Here is a 17,103-nt window from a genome sequence, read left to right on the forward strand (position 1 = left end):
AGTTGTAATCTTGTACCAATCAATTTTAACTCCACTCTTAGATCTGCTATTGTTAGCTCAAAAGAGATGCCCACTGTGTTCTGCTCACCCAGTACTATTAGTTGAAATGTGAATTCCATAAACTTGAACAGCCCCTCATTTTTCAAATCACGTAGAGAACTTTGGCTGTTGCACGATGGCAACCAAACCCCATATAAGTCAGTTTATAACATTCCATCATTGTTTACTCCGAGAGGTCCTCATATTGAAATAGGCTGAGGTCTCAGGCCCTATGGTGCCAATCTTCTACTCTTTCCTCTACTACTAATAGGGATAGACCAAATGGTGCAGTCCTAGGCAATCTTATAGCCATACCAACTATATCAATATCAGCCATCAGACAGGGCCTGAAACCACCGATTGAACGTAGCTTGTTTGAGTTGGAGACTCCATGTGAATAAAATATTTGTAAAAGGACTTGGGTTGATGCATCTGAACATTAGGAGCTTACATCCTAAACTGGATTACATCAAGATTATGGCGATTCAGATGTGTCCGGACATTCTGGTATTGGCTGATACTTAGATCTCTGGGGACATTCTGGTATTGGCTGATACTTAGATCTCTGGGGACATTCTGGTATTGGCTGATACTTAGATCTCTGGGGACATTCTGGTATTGGCTGATACTTAGATCTCTGGGAACATTCTGGTATTGGCTGATACTTAGATCTCTGGGGACATTCTGGTATTGGCTGATACTTAGATCTCTGGGGACATTCTGGTATTGGCTGATACTTAGATCTCTGGGAACATTCTGGTATTGGCTGATACTTAGATCTCTGGGGACATTCTGGTATTGGCTGATACTTAGATCTCTGGGGACATTCTGGTATTGGCTGATACTTAGATCTCTGGGAACATTCTGGTATTGGCTGATACTTAAATCTCTGGGAACATTCTGGTATTGGCTGATATTTAGATTTCTGGGAACATTCTGGTATTGGCTGATACTTAGATTTCTGGGGACATTCTGGTATTAATATTGGGGGTTGTGATGTGTTCAGTGCTGACAGACAGGGTAGAGGTGTTGGAGTGGCCATTCTTATTGGAAATTATTTATCTGTCTCTTTGTTTGAGGTCAAATGTATCCATAACTGCTATAAGGGTGTTATCTTCCTCCGTCAGCTAACCTTTGTGCACTCGAGGAGTTAATTAGTTTGGTGTCTTCTTTTACTAAATCATAAGATATTAAATTATGATTGGGAAATGCAGGCTTCAGACAATCAAAAATAAATGTGTAATGATCTAAACCTAACCCAGCTGATGACTACGCCTTCACGGCCCAACCCTAAATATCCTTCAAGGTCAGCTTTGATTGATCTTATCTTAACTTAAATATGTTTCTACTGGTGTCTTTGCCCAGGATATTAGTGACCATTGCCCAGTTGTTTGTGTTAGAAATGTGAGAATACACCATTTCTAAACCTCGTGTCGTCACGAAGAGGAACTTTAAAAAGTTCAGCAAAAATGTATTTTTAACATGATCTTTATTTTAGTGACCTTGACTGTATTTCACAGGACCTGATTTAGCTTTCAGACTATTGTGGATAATCATGCTCCCTTCAAAGAATTAAGGTGTAAAGGTAGAATGTATGTACACATGACTGTAAGTCGCTTTGGATAAAAGCGTCTGCTAAATGGCATATATTAAATGTGAATTATTATGTGGATAATAATTAACCCCCTAGATGTGAAATGGAATTAGCATAACAAAAACCATCTACATAAAAATCCATCAGTTTAAGCGAGAGATATGTTTTTTTTTCAATGGATGCAGTGAAAGATGACAGAGCTATAGCGGAGTTTGTCAGACAATGAGACATTCACGAAAATTGCTCTTCTCACAAAATCGTCTGTACCGTCCTAACAGTTTGGCTTACAAACTGTTTTGCTTCAGACTCATCTGAAGGTCCTCTGGGACCAGTTCAAAACATTTTACTGTATATACGTCCATACCAGTCAAAAGCACCTACTCATTCAAGGGTTTTTCTTTATTTTTACTATTTTCTACATTATAGAATAATAGTGAATACATCAAAACTATGATCAAAACTAAATAACACAAATGGAATCATGTAGTAACCAAAAAACTGTTTCACAAATAAAAATATATTTTATATTTGAGATACTTCAAAAGTAACCACCCTTTGCCTTGATGACAGCTTTTCTAGCTAGGTAAACAATGAACCATAATTCCAACCCATGACGTTACTACCCTGTATGAATCTACAGGTGGCTAACCAACCAGGTTCAATGTTAGCTAGCTAACATTAGGCTATAGCTAGATTGAAGATGTAAGGCTATAGCTAGATTGAAGATGTAATCCAGAGACAGGTGGTTTCTCCATTTCCTTAGCTATCATACTCAAAATCCACTGATTTAAAAATTTGTTCCTCCAAAAGGGGAGAGCAACACTTGTGCAGTTTTAATACACAATATGTTTTTTTAAGTCACGTTAGATAGGATTACCTAGACATACTGACCAGCTCAAATAGACAGAAGCTGGCAGACCAATCTAAACTAATCTCTCAGAATGTCCAGCCTACTCATTATCTCAGCCAATCATGACTCCTGGGATGGTTGCACTCTTTTTCTGTGGCTAAACCAACTGGGCTTGTAATTTAACAATTATATTTGTATTTACAAATGGCATAAAAGTTTGTAATTAAGGCACATGAAAGTTCACAAGTTCATGAAGGCATTTCTGCCAATTAACGCATTTTGATTTAAAAAAAAGTTTACATTCAAATCACTCTCCTGTGCAGTAGTGACTCACAACATACATCTAGTTTCCTGAAACAGGGTCACATATACTAATTAATTTTAAATGGATGGGTTTATTGGTAGTAAAATAGACATGTTATAACATTTTGGACCACCAGGCTGCAGATGTCATGCAATCTGTCATTTTTGTGTTTATTCTTTTTCACAAAAACAATGACAAGTTTGATGTTGGACAACAATAGAATGACTTTAATCTTGAAATCTTTGGTTGTTTAGTACACTACTGTACTCACTCTGTTTAGCACACTACTGTACTCACTCTGTTTAGCACACTACTGTACTCACTCTGTTTAGCACACTACTGTACTCACTCTGGGTAGCACACTACTGTACTCACTCTGTTTAGCACACTACTGTACTCACTCTGGTTAGCACACTACTGTGCTCACTCTGGTTAGCACACTACTGTACTCACTCTGTTTAGCTGTTTAGCACACTACTGTACTCACTCTGTTTAGCACACTACTGTACTCACTCTGTTTAGCACACTACTGTACTCACTCTGTTAGCACACTACTGTACTCACTCTGTTTAGCACACTACTGTACTCACTCTGTTTAGCACACTACTGTACTCACTCTGGTTAGCACACTACTGTACTCACTCTGTTTAGCACACTACTGTACTCACTCTGGTTAGCACACTACTGTACTCACTCTGGTTAGCACACTACTGTACTCACTCTGGTTAGCACACTACTGTACTCACTCTGGTTAGCACACTACTGTACTCACTCTGGTCAAAAGTTTACATACACTAAATTAAATGTGCCTTTAAACAGCTTTCCATTTTTCCATTCCAGAAAATTATGTCATGACTTTCGAAGCTTCTGATACGCTAATTGACATCATTTGAGTCAATTGGAGGTGTACCTGTGGATGTATTTCAAGCACTACCTTCAAAAGTACTCACTCTGGTTAGCACACTACTGTACTCACTCTGTTTAGCACACCACTGCACTCACTCTGTTTAGTACACTACTGCACTCACTCTGTTTAGAACACTACTGTACTCACTCTGTTTAGCACACTACTGTACTCACTCTGTTTAGCACACTACTGTACTCACTCTGTTTAGAACACTACTCTACTCACTCTGTTTAGAACACTACTGTACTCACTCTGGTTAGCACACTACTGTACTCACTCTGGTTAGCACACTACTGTACTCACTCTGTTTAGCACACTACTCTACTCACTCTGTTTAGAACACTACTGTACTAACTCTGGTTAGCACACTACTGTACTCACTCTGGTTAGCACACTACTGTACTCACTCTGTTTAGCACACTACTGTACTCACTCTGTTTAGCACACTACTGTACTCACTCTGTTTAGAACACTACTGTACTCACTCTGTTTAGCATACTACTGTACTCACTCTGGTTAGCACACTACTGTACTAACTCTGGTTAGCACACTACTGTTCTCACTCTGTTTAGAACACTACTGTACTCACTCTGTTTAGCACACTACTGTACTCACTCTGGTTAGCACACTACTGTACTCACTCTGGTTAGCACACTACTGTACTCACTCTGTTTAGCACACTACTGTACTAACTCTGGTTAGCACACTACTGTACTAACTCTGGTTAGCACACTACTGTACTAACTCTGGTTAGCACACTACTGTACTAACTCTGGTTAGCACACTACTGTACTCACTCTGTTTAGCACACTACTGTACTAACTCTGGTTAGCACACTGCTGTACTAACTCTGGTTAGCACACTACTGTACTCACTCTGTTTAGCACACTACTGTACTCACTCTGGTTAGCATATGTCTACATACAGTTGACGTCGGAAGTTTACATACACTTAGGTTGGAGTCATTAAAACGTTTTTCAAAACTATAGTTTGGCCAGTCGGTTAGGACATCTACTTTGTGCATGACACAAGTCATTTTTCCAACAAATGTTTACACACAGATTATTTCACTTATAATTCACTGTATCACAATTCCAGTTGGTCAAAAGTTTACATACACTAAGTTAAATGTGCCTTTAAACAGCTTTCCATTTTTCCATTCCAGAAAATTATGTCATGACTTTCGAAGCTTCTGATACGCTAATTGACATCATTTGAGTCAATTGGAGGTGTACCTGTGGATGTATTTCAAGCACTACCTTCAAACTCTGTGCCTCTTTGCTTGACATCATGGGATGATGTCTAAAAAAAATTGTAGACCTCCACAAGTCTGGTTCAGCCTTGAGAGCAATTTCCAAATGCCTGAAGGTGCCACTTTCATCTATACAAACAATAGTACGCAAGTATAAACACCATGGGACCACACAGCCATAATTTTCTCAGGAAGGAGATGCGTTCCGTCTCCTAGAGATGAACGTACTTTGGTGCGAAAAGTGCAAATCAATCTCAGAACAACAGTAAAGGACAGTGTGAAGATGCTGGAGGACACAGGTACAAAAGTATCTATATCCAGTAAAACGAGTCCGATATCGATATAACCTGAAAGACCGCTCAGCAAGGAAAAAGCCACTGCTCCAAAACCGCCATAAAAAAGCCAGACTACGGTTTGCAACAGCACATGGGTACAAAGGTTGTACTTTTTGGAGAAATGTCCTCTGGTCTGATGAAACAAAAATATAACTGTTTGGCCATAATGGCAATCATTATGTTTGGAGGAAAAAGGGGGAGCCTTGTAAGCTGAAGAACAACATCCCAACCGTGAAGCAGGGGGGTGGCAGCATCATGTTGTGGGGGTGCTTTGTTGCAGGAGGAACTGGTGCACTTCACAAAATGGCATCATGAGGTAGGGAAATTGTGTGGATATATTGAAGCAACATCTCAAGACATCAGTCAGGAAGTTAAAGCTTTGTCGCAAATGGATCTTCCAAATGGACAATGACCCCAAGCATAATTCCAAAGTTGTGGTAAAATGACTTAAGGACAACAAAGTCAAGTTATTGGAGTGGCCATCACAAAGCACAGACCTCAATCCACTAAAACATTTGTGGGCATAACTGAAAAAACGTGTGCGAGCAAGGATTCCTCTGTCAGGAGGAATGGGGCAAAATTCACCCAACCTATTGTGGAAAGCTTGTGGAAGGCTACACGAAATGTTTGACCCAAGTTAAACAATTTAAAGGCAATGCTACCAAATACTAATTGAGTGTCTGTAAACTTATGACCCACTGGGAATGTGATGAAAGAAATAAAAGCTGAAATAAATCATTCTCTCTATTGTTATTCTGACATTTCACATTCCTAAATTAAAGTGGTGATCCTAAATGTTTACTAGGATTATAATAAGCGTCTGCTAAATGACTTAAATGTAAATGTAAATATAATATATAATAATAATATAATATATGCCATTTAGCAGGTGTATCCAAAGTAAATCATTGTGCACTTTAATGTCTTGTTTAAATGATTTGGCTTGTATGTAAACCAATTTAACTGAAATTCATTAGAAATCAGCTGTTTCAAGCTACAATAGTCATTTACAACATTAACAATGTCTACACTGTATTTATGATCAATTTGATGTTATTTTAATGGACAAAAAATGTCATTTTCTTTCAAGAACAAGGGCATTTCTAAGTGACCCCAAACTTTTCAACGGTAGTATACATGTAAAACAACAGTCACTTCAGAACAAACTTCCTTTAGATCTGTTGTTCCATGTAGGTAATCTGTTATTCAATGCTAATATGAGCTAATAGACAAATAAAATATTTAATCAAATCATTAGTCAATCTATTTTTTTTTATACTTCAAGGAGTGTTAAAATTCAAAATAAAATAGATAAATGATCCTTGGTATGACCTTCAATTATGCAATTCCATATAACTTATTAGAACCCCCTGTACCCCGGCTTAGACAGGGCTTAGCCTGGACATTTTTGTAGGGGTTTGCATTTCTTGCTGCACAGGACACTTCTCCGTGACAATAGATTGGCCAAATTAAGATAGCACAGTTTTAGGGAATATATCATATTCAATGCCCAGCCTTTAATAAAAAATGCTGATCAGGAGTGAGTGGGTTTCAAAAGCCACCAATTGGTTTGGAACAAACCCCACCGGTTCCCTGAATCAATGACTGCTGTTTAACCTAATAAGCACAGATAAAGTAACAAATGGTGTTTACGAGACCAATAAATAAAGTGAATAAATATTGGACCTCTATTGACGAGGTTTCAAGCTCTTTTTGTTGTGGCTTGAATGTCTGCTGCTGCAGTCCCCCAAAGAAGCAGCTCCGGATCGTAAATTCAACATTAGTATTGTATTCCCTGGCCTCCATCTGAACGCTGTTGAGGACAACAAGACAATTCAGTCCGAAGTGCAGATCCTTGAAGTTACAGCTAGCACTGACAAATAGGTTCATCCAATGTTTAGCATTCTTCTCAGTAGTTCTCAGTAGAAAGTAGTTTGACAAATCTCCAGAGTCACTATTTCCTAGACAAAAAAGCAACAACCAATCCCTTGGTTTGTGATGTTTTTCCACAAGACACAGAGTAGAGAGTGTATTCTATTGCTGACATTTTGGGGCCAGTTTATGAGCCAGTTTATGGCTGTCCAAGATTACTAAGAGGACAGACTACTCCTTATAGTGTATACAATAATAATAATATAACATAACACAATATATACTTCTACACATTTAGAGAACAAAGTGGGCCTGGTGCCCAACACTGAAATATTAACCTTCAATAAAAGGCAATCCCTGGTGATTTGCTGTTCGCCAACTGGATTATACATAGCTTCCTGGAAAGCCATCTCCAGGCGCGAGCAGCATTACGAGGCTGCATTAAAAAGGAGATTCCTCTTGGCGGACAGACAGAGGTCTGGATTCTGCCACTATTTATATCTGCTGCCTGTGATCCCAGTGGTCAGACAGCCTAATGAGATGGAAGCTATTCTAAAGGGACAGAAGATTGGATAGAGGTGTATGTGATTGCGTGAGTGCGTGTGTGAATGCGTGCACACAGTGCCTTCAGGAAGTATTGACACCACTTTACTTTTTACACATTGTGTTGTTACAGCCTAAATTCAAAATAGATTAATTGAGATGTTGTGTCACTGGACTACACACAATACCCCATAATGTTGAATTGGAATGATGTTTTAATGTTTTCAAATGAATTAAAAATCAAATCTGAAATGTCATGAGTCAATAAGTTTTCAACCCCTTTGTTAAGGCAAGTCTAAATAAAGGAGTAAATATTTGCTTAACAAGTCACATAAGTTGCATGGTGTAACAGGTGCGTGTTGGTGGCAGGGAAGTCAGGCGCAGGAGAACGAACTTGGCAAAAATGGAGTTGTTTAATTAATAACTGCTGATAAAACTCCAAAAACCAAAATGTACAAAATAACAAAAGTAGGTACAAAACCCATCACACACAAACATAATACATGCACATTACATACAAGCATACAATCTCTGACAAGGACATGAGGGGAAACAGAGGGTTAAATACACAACATGTAATTGATGCGATTGCAACCAGGTGTGAAGGAAGACAAGACAAAACCAATGGAAAATAAAAAATGGATCAGTGATGGCTAGAAGGTCGGTGACGTCGACCGCCGAACATCACCCAAACAAGGAGAGGGACCGACTTCGGCGGAAGTCGTGACACATGGACTCATTCTATGTGCAATAATAGTGTTTAACATACTTTTTTAATGACTACCTTACCTCTGTACCCCACACATATAGTACAATTATCTGTAAGGTCCCTCAGTTGAGCAGTACATTTCAAACACAGATTTAACAACAAAGACCAGGGAGGTTTTACCACTCCTCACATAGAAGGGACCCCATTGGTTGATGGGTAAAAAAAAGACATTGAATAACCCTTTGAGCATGGTGAAGTTATTAATTACACTTTGGATGGTGTATCAATACACCCAGTCACTACAAATGTGTTCTACCTAACTCAGTTGCCGGAGAGGAAGGAAACCACTCAGGGATTTCACCATGAGGCCAATGGTGACATTGAAAACTGAGGATGGATCAACAACATTGTAATTACTCCACAATACTAACCTAATTGACAATGTGAAAAGAAGGAAGCATGTACAGAATACACATATTCCAAAATATGCATCCTGTTTGAAACAAGTCACTAAAGTGATACTGCACAAAATATGGCGAAGCAATTCACTTTTTGTCCTGAATACAAAATGTTATGTTTGGGGAAAATCCAATACAACACATTACTGAGTACCACTCTCCATATTTTCAAGATTAATTGTGGTTGCATCATGTTATGGGTATGATTGTAATTGTTAAGGGTCTTTTTCAGGATAAAAAAAGACACGCAATGGAGCTAAGCACAGGCAAAATCCTAGAGAAAAACCTGGTTCAGTCTGCTTTCCACCAGACACTGGGAGATGAATTAAATCTAAAACACAAGGCCAAATATACATTGGAGTTGCTTACCAAAGACGACATTGAATGTTTTGAGTAGCCTAGTTACAGTTTTGACTTAAATCGGCCTGAAAATATATGTCAAGACCTGAAAATGGCTGTCTAACAATGATCAACGACCAAATTGACAGAGCTTGAATAATTATTTTAAGAAGTATGTTTAACTATTGTACAGTTCAGGTGTGCAATCCTTTTAGAGTCTTACCCAGAAAGACTCACAGCTGTAATCAATACCAAAAGTGATTCTAACATGTATTGACTCAGGGATTTGAATACTTACGTGAATTTGATATTTCTGTAACTAATTTTCGATAAATGTGTAAACCTTTCTAAAAAACTTTTTCCACTTTGTCATTATGCGGTATTAAGTGTAGATGACTGAGAAAATGTTGCTTTAATCAATGAGTTCTGTCTGTAACGCAACAAAATGTGGAATATGTCAAGGGGTATGAATACATTCTTTAGGCACTGTGTGTGAGAGAGATGGGTTGTAGTGTGTGTGTGTATGTGGTGATAGAGGATGTGTGTCTGTGTGTCCCAGTGAGAGATGGGATATAGGATGTAAGACTCACAGAGATCCGGTCGGGGATAATTAAGTGGAGGAGTCCCCTTCGGTCAGGTTTCCATTATCTTTACAATTTAGCAAAGGCCTTGGTCCTGAGCTCATTGTGACCATCACAACACCCCCCTGTAGGGAAGAGAGAGAAGGAAAACACAATTTAAACATGAACCCCATCTCAGCACATTCCCCCCAGATGAGACCTTGATTTCGCTATGAGCAATGAAGACTTCATGACAATCCATTGATTGTAAAAGTAGTTCTGTGAGTTGCTTTCTCAGTGAAAGGACATCAGGGTTGACTGTTTTGCCCTAGAGCAAGCCTCCAGGTGTCATTCTGATATGAGTGTACAAGCCTCCAGGTGTCATTCTGATATGAGTGTACAAGCCACCAGGTGTCATTCTGATATGAGTGTACAAGCCTCCAGGTGTCATTCTGATATGAGTGTACAAGCCTCCAGGTGTCATTCTGATATGAGTGTACAAGCCACCAGGTGTCATTCTGATATGAGTGTACAAGCCACCAGGTGTCATTCTGAAGGGATTGTAAACAGTAAGCTATAATAAGTAGGTGAGCTAACCTGAGTAGACCAGGACTGACAAACTCATGATCCTAATCTATGCATGAATACCTATCTGACTTGTTTGGGATGAGAACCTGCCTTTCCTCAAGGACACAACCTCTCCTGTCCTGTCCCTTATAGAAGGAGCTCCAAGTGCTGTGATTGGATCACATCTTACAAAACACCCTGTTAGCGAGCGTTTGCGTTAGCACAAGGCAGCGTCATCCGTCAGAGAACCAGACAGGCCGTGATTCACGGCACAGCTGCGAAAACAACAACAACGACTGCAAACTAAACCTGAACTCAGGGAGAGGATTTATTCGCAAGCGAAAATCCAGGTCTGACAAGGAAAGGACCTTTTCCCAGAATCCTATCACTCTCTCTGTAGTACCAAACCACTTACTTTATATTAGTTGGCACAGACACATGCATACACACACACGATAACATAAGCACTATACACATGGATTTAGTACTGTAGATATGTGGTAGTGGTGGAGTAGGGACCTGAGGGCACACAGTGTGTTGTGAAATCTCTGAATGTATTGTAATGTTTTTTCAATTGTATAAACTGACTTAATTTTGCAGGACCCCAGGAAGCTTTGGAAGTAGCTAATGGGGATCCATAATAAATACAAAATATATACAAAATGCAAAAATACTGCCCTCTAAATCTATGGATTTCACATGACTGGGAATCACAGATACCTAAATAAAATGTAGGGCGTGGATCAGAAAGCAGCCAGTATCTGGTGTGAGCACCATTTGCCTCATGCAGCGCAACACATCTCCTTCACATATAGTTGATAAGGCTGTTGATTATGGCCTGTGGAATGTTGTCCCACTCCTCTTCAATGGCTGTGTGAAGTTGCTGGATATTGACAGGAACTGGAACACACTGTCTTACAGTCAATCCTGAGCATCCCAAACTCAATAGGTGGGTCTCATGAAGAGGGCACGACAAAGCCTATTCCCCCTCATGAAACTGAAAAGATTTGGCATGGGTCCTGACATCCTCAAAAGGATCTACAGCTGCAACATCGAGAGCATTGGTTACATCACTGCCTGGTACGGCAATTGCTCAGCCTCCGACCGCAAGGCACTTCAGAGGGTAGTGCGTACGGCCCAGTACATCACTGGGGCCAAGATTCCTGCCATCCAGGATGTCGACACCAGGCGTGTCAGAGGAAGGCCCTAAAAATTGTCAAAGACCACAGCCACCCCAGTCATAGACTGTTCTCTCTACTACCGCATGGCAAGCGGTACCAGAGTGCCAAGTCTAGGACAAAATGGCTTCTTAACCGTTTCTATCCCCAAGCCAAAAGACTCCTGAACAGGTAATCAAATGGCTACACGGACTATTTGCATTGTGTGCCTCCCCCAAACCTCTTTTACGCTGCTACTACTCTCTGTTTATCACATAAGTAGTCACTTTAACTATACATTCATGTACATACTACCTCAATTGGCCTGAACAACCAGTGCTCCCACACATTGGCTAACCGGGCTATCTGCATTATGTCCCATCACCCACCAACCCCTCTTTTACGCTACAGCTACTATCTGTCCATCATATATGCATAGTCACTTTAACCATATCTACATGTACATACTACCTCAAATCAGCCTGACTAACCGGTGTCTGTATATAGCCTTGCTACTGTATATAGCCTAGCTACTGTTATAGCCTCACTACTTTATATAGCCTTGCTACTGTATATAGCCTAGCTACTGTTATAGCCTCACTACTTTATATAGCCTCGCTACTTTATATAGCCTCGCTACTGTTATAGCCTAGCTACTGTTATAGCCTAGCTACTTTATATAGCCTCGCTACTGTTATAGCCCCGCTACTGTTATAGCCCCGCTACTGTTATAGCCCCGCTACTGTTATAGCCCTACTTTATATAGCCTCGCTACTGTTATAGCCGCTACGCTACTGTTATAGCCTAGCTACTGTTATAGCCTAGCTACTGTTTTAGCCTCGCTACTTTATATAGCCTCGCTACTTTATATAGCCCCGCTACTGTTATAGCCTAGCTACTGTTATAGCCTCGCTACTTTATATAGCCTCGCTACTGTTATAGCCTCGCTACTTTATATAGCCTCGCTACTTTATATAGCCTCGCTACTTTATGTAGCCTAGCTACTGTTATAGCCTCGCTACTTTATATAGCCTAGCTACTGTTATAGCCTCGCTACTTTATATAGCCTCGCTACTTTATATAGCCTCGCTACTGTTATAGCCTCGCTACTTTATATAGCTAGCCTAGCTACTGTTATAGCCTCGCTACTTTATATAGCTTCGCTACTTTATATAGCCTCGCTACTTTATATAGCCTCGCTTCTTTATATAGCCTCGCTACTGTTATAGCCTCGCTACTTTATATAGCCTCGCTACTGTTATAGTCTCGCTACTGTTATAGCCTAGCTACTGTTATAGCCTCGCTACTTTATATAGCCTCGCTACTGTTATAGCCTCGCTACTGTTATAGCCTCGCTACTTTATATAGCCTCGCTACTGTTCTACTGTTATAGCCTAGCTACTGTTATAGCCTCGCTACTTTATATAGCCTCGCTACTTTATATAGCCTACTGTTATAGCCTCGCTACTGTTATATAGCCTCGCTACTTTATATAGCCTCGCTACTTTTATAGCCTCTGCTACTGTTATAGCCTAGCCTACTGTTTATAGCTATATAGCCTAGCTACTGTTATAGCCTCGCTACTTTATATAGCTCGCTTATATAGCCTCGCTACTTTATATAGCCTCGCTAGCCTCGCTACTGTTATAGCCTCGCTACTTTATATAGCTACTGTTATAGCCTCGCTACTTTATATAGCCTCGCTACTGTTCTACTGTTATAGCCTAGCTACTGTTATAGCCTCGCTACTTTATATAGCCTCGCTACTTTATATAGCCCCGCTACTGTTATAGCCTCGCTACTGTTATAGCCTAGCTACTGTTATAGCCTCGCTACTTTATATAGCCTCGCTACTTTATATAGCCTCGCTACTGTTATAGCCTCGCTACTGTTATAGCCTGTCTACTTTATATAGCCTCGCTACTGTTATAGCCTAGCTACTGTTATAGCCTCGCTACTTTATATAGCCTCGCTACTTTATATAGCCTCGCTACTGTTATAGCCTCGCTACTTTATATAGCCTCGCTACTGTTATAGTCTCGCTACTGTTATAGCCTCGCTACTTTATAGCCTCGCTACTTTATATAGCCTCACTACTTTATATAGCCTCGCTACTTTATATAGCCTCGCTACTGTTATTTTCACTACTGTTGTTTTATTTCTTTACTTACCTATTGCTCACCTAATACCTTGTTTTGCACTATTGGTTAGAGCCTGTAAGTAAGCATTTCACTGAAGGTCTACACCTGTTGTATTCGGTGCACGTGACAAAGAAACTCTGGTGTCTGGTGTGTATGCAGGCTATGGAAGAACTGGGACATTTACAGCTTCCAGGAATTGTGTACAGGTGAGCAGGTGAAGAAGTCGGATGGAGGTCCTGGGCTGGTGTGGATACACATGGTCTGTGGTTGTCAGGCCGGTTAGACGTACAGCAAAATGATCTAAAACGACATCGGAGGCGGATTATGGTAGAGAAATTAACAATAAACTATCTGGCAACAGCTCTGGTGGACATTCATGCATTCAGCATGCCAATTGCATGATCCCTCAAAACTTGAGACATCTGTGGCATTGTGACAAAACTGAACATTTTAGAGTGGCCTTTTGTTATCCCCAGCACAAGGTGCACCCGTGTAATGATCATGCTGTTTAATCAGCTTCTTGATATGCCACACCTGTCAGGTGGATGGATTATCTTGGCAAAGGAGAAATGCTCACTACCAGGGATGTACACAAATTGTTGCACAACATTTTTAGAGAAATAAGCTTATTGTGGAACATTTCTGGGATCTTATATTTCAGCTCATGAAACATGGGACCAACACTTTACATGTTGCGTTTATAATTTTGTTCAGTATACAACAACAAAGGCCTTACAGTTTTTTCCCCTCTGACATAACTGCACGTGAGATAGAACTGCAGAGCACCTCCTACGATTTGTTTTACCACTATGCTGGATGGATTTCCTCCAAACAAAAACAATAACAAATGTGCCTGGGGGTAGCGGTGGCTCAGTTTCAATTACATTGCTTTCATTTTTCACGTCCTACCCATATCTAGTCTATGTCTGTCCTGGATTACTCTTTCTATCTCTTAACCCCTGCAGACATAAGGGTTCTGAAGGTTCCCTCGTTCTCTCTCTATCTTTCTCTGTCCCATTATCTGTGTGTCTGTTTGTGTCTGTCTCTCTTTCAGGTCTCCCAGCTCTTCTAGTCCCTTTGCTTTTCCTTCTACCTGTATTGCTGCAGGGTTATGCTCAGTGCTCATCCCAGGTCGGTCCAACACACCAATCGCTTTCATGTCACTCCACAAATGGATGCGATTACTGTGACTGAGGAGCCCAGGTTATCGGAGAAGGGTGACCGACTGTGCTCCTAATCAAAGTGACATGGCCATACTGCAAGGTGAAGAGGCGCCTGTCAGCCTCCAGAGCCGGAAGCAGATACATCACCGCCACTCAACTAGTGTTTTACACATCAGAGCTTAGCTGGTAATCACATGGGGAAGAACTTTCTAGGTTAGCTAGCCAGCTATTGTCGTTCTTTTAACGCAACGTAACGTAAACAACCCTGCTAGCTAGCCAGCTAGCCCCCGAATAGCAGCACTGTAGAAACTATTACACTCAACGGAACGACTTGATTAGTGTAGTGTCAACAACGCAGCCACTGCCAGCTAGCCTACTTCAGCAGTACTGTATCATTTTAATCATTTTAGTCAATAAGATTCTTGCTACGTAAGCTTAACTTTCTGAACATTTGAGACGTGTAGTCCACTTGTCATTCCAATCTCCTTTGCATTAGCGTAGCCTCTTCTGTAGCCTGTCAACTATGTGTCTGTCTATCCCTGTTCTCTCCTCTCTGCACAGACCATACAAACGCTCCACACCGCGTGGCCGCGGCCACCCTAATCTGGTGGTCCCAGCGCGCACGACCCACGTGGAGTTCCAGGTCTCCGGTAGCCTCTGGAACTGCCGATCTGCGGCCAACAAGGCAGAGTTCATCTCAGCCTATGCCTCCCTCCAGTCCCTCGACTTCTTGGCACTGACGGAAACATGGATCACCACAGATAACACTGCCACTCCTACTGCTCTCTCTTCATACGCCCACGTGTTCTCGCACACCCCGAGAGCTTCTGGTCAGCGGGGTGGTGGCACCGGGATCCTCATCTCTCCCAAGTGGTTATTCTCTCTTTCTCCCCTTACCCATCTGTCTATCGCCTCCTTTGAATTCCATGCTGTCACAGTTACCAGCCCTTTCAAGGTTAACATCCTTATCATTTATCGCCCTCCAGGTTCCCTCGGAGAGTTCATCAATGAGCTTGATGCCTTGATAAGCTCCTTTCCTGAGGACGGCTCACCTCTCACAGTTCTGGGCGACTTTAACCTCCCCACGTCTACCTTTGACTCATTCCTCTCTGCCTCCTTCTTTCCACTCCTCTCCTCTTTTGACCTCACCCTCTCACCTTCCCCCCTACTCACAAGGCAGGCAATACGCTCGACCTCATCTTTACTAGATGCTGTTCTTCCACTAACCTCATTGCAACTCCCCTCCAAGTCTCCGACCACTACCTTGTATCCTTTTCCCTCTCGCTCTCATCCAACACTTCCCACACTGCCCCTACTCGGATGGTATCGCGCCGTCCCAACCTTCGCTCTCTCTCCCCCGCTACTCTCTCCTCTTCCATCCTATCATCTCTTCCCTCTGCTCAAACCTTCTCCAACCTATCTCCTGATTCTGCCTCCTCAACCCTCCTCTCCTCCAGTTTCTGCATCCTTTGACTCTCTATGCCCCCTATCCTCCAGGCCGGCTCGGTCCTCCCCTCCCGCTCCGTGGCTCGACGACTCATTGCGAGCTCACAGAACAGGGCTCCGGGCAGCCGAGCGGAAATGGAGGAAAATTCGCCTCCCTGCGGACCTGGCATCCTTTCGCTCCCTCCTCTCTACATTTTCCTCTTCTGTCTCTGCTGCTAAAGCCACTTTCTACCACTCTAAATTCCAAGCTTCTGCCTCTAACCCTAGGAAGCTCTTTGCCACCTTCTCCTCCCTCCTGAATCCTCCCCCCCCTCCTCCCTCTCTGCAGATGACTTCGTCAACCATTTTGAAAAGAAGGTCGAAGACATCCGATCCTCGTTTGCTAAGTCAAACGACACCGCTGGTTCTGTTCACACTGCCCTACCCTGTGCTCTGACCTCTTTCTCCCCTCTCTCTCCAGATGAAATCTCGCGTCTTGTGACGGCCGGCCGCCCAACAACCTGCCCGCTTTACCCTATCCCCTCCTCTCTTCTCCAGACCATTTCCGGAGACCTTCTCCCTTACCTCACCTCGCTCATCAACTCATCCCTGACCGCTGGCTACGTCCCTTCCATCTTCAAGAGAGCGAGAGTTGCACCCTTTCTGAAGAAAACCGCTGATCCCTCCGATGTCAACAACTACAGACCAGTATCCCTTCTTTCTTTTCTCTCCAAAACTCTTGAACGTGCCGTTCTTGGCCAGCTCTCCCGCTATCTCTCTCAGAATGACCTTCTTGATCCAAATCAGTCAGGTTTCAAGACTAGTCATTCAACTGAGACTGCTCTTCTCTGTATCACGGAGGCTCTCCGCACTGCTAAAGCTAACTCT

General features: G+C 41.8%; 1 protein-coding gene across 1 annotated transcript in view; it reads right to left on the reverse strand.

The window, feature by feature from the left end:
- The window catches only part of LOC123995357 (leucine-rich repeat and fibronectin type-III domain-containing protein 2-like), a 144,592-nt gene that overhangs the window by 60,042 nt on the left and 67,447 nt on the right, over positions 1-17,103 (reverse strand). The window contains exon 2 of the mRNA XM_046298907.1: positions 9,793-9,908. The gene's annotated coding sequence lies outside the window, so the exon portion shown is untranslated. The remainder of the gene's footprint in view (positions 1-9,792; positions 9,909-17,103) is intronic.

Source organism: Oncorhynchus gorbuscha, linkage group LG14 (assembly GCF_021184085.1).
Source record: "Oncorhynchus gorbuscha isolate QuinsamMale2020 ecotype Even-year linkage group LG14, OgorEven_v1.0, whole genome shotgun sequence".
Taxonomy (NCBI): Eukaryota; Metazoa; Chordata; class Actinopteri; order Salmoniformes; family Salmonidae; genus Oncorhynchus; species Oncorhynchus gorbuscha.